Below are 865 nucleotides of genomic sequence, written 5' to 3' on the forward strand. Positions count from 1 at the left end.
CTCTTATGAATTAGCTTCCATTTTACTCGGTTGCAAGGTGTAATTTAAATGAACTATGGTCACACGTTCCAAAATTTAACAGCCTAAAACTGTACCTACATTTTTTAATCTATTTACTTGTGAGAGATAGGTAGTTTCGCGGCGTTGGATTTACCTCACAATTTTCGAAACGTGGCGTACTACCTTCTCATTAGTTTAATAAACTGGTTATGCGCTTATATTGCGCCCATATAATATTTACAATGAAGACTATACAAATTATAACACTAATTGAAACTTTTGTTTTTGTTATATGTTCGCGTTTGGAAAGTCCGTGATCGTGATTATTATTTACAACCTTAATTGCCGCGAAGTAGAGAAATATAATAATTATAGATATGTCCTGTATGTTCTTAGGTACAAATTTGAAATTGATTAGTGGGAATATATCGGTAATGGCCTTATTTAACCTGCACTGTATTTCGCACCGTTGCGGAGATCGCAATGGCCAGTCACAAATTTGAATCACCCTGCAATGTCCCTAATTTCCCAAATTAATTCTTCTCTTTCTCTTACTTCTTATTAAATTAATCCCAGTTTCAAAGCCCAAAAGCAACTACCTCGGCACATGCTAATCTACTAATTAACTATGTATACAGGGTACCCATTCCAGTCTGGGAGTGGAAATAATTCGTAGTCGTGTCGATTTCAGTTAGTACAAAGCACAGTCCGGCATTGTAAATAAAAGCGCTCGTCAGCTAATTTCTTTACCGCGTGTTGACGCAGTGTAATCAAGTAAGAGGAAGTTGAGTTTAAACCTGCGTAGCTCAGTTGAGCTTACGTTAGTAGCTCTAACTTTGGCTACAAGGGTCCTGGGTTCGAATCC

The sequence above is a fragment of the Photinus pyralis genome, unplaced genomic scaffold, assembly GCF_008802855.1.
Source record: "Photinus pyralis isolate 1611_PpyrPB1 unplaced genomic scaffold, Ppyr1.3 Ppyr1.4_LG5, whole genome shotgun sequence".
Taxonomy (NCBI): Eukaryota; Metazoa; Arthropoda; class Insecta; order Coleoptera; family Lampyridae; genus Photinus; species Photinus pyralis.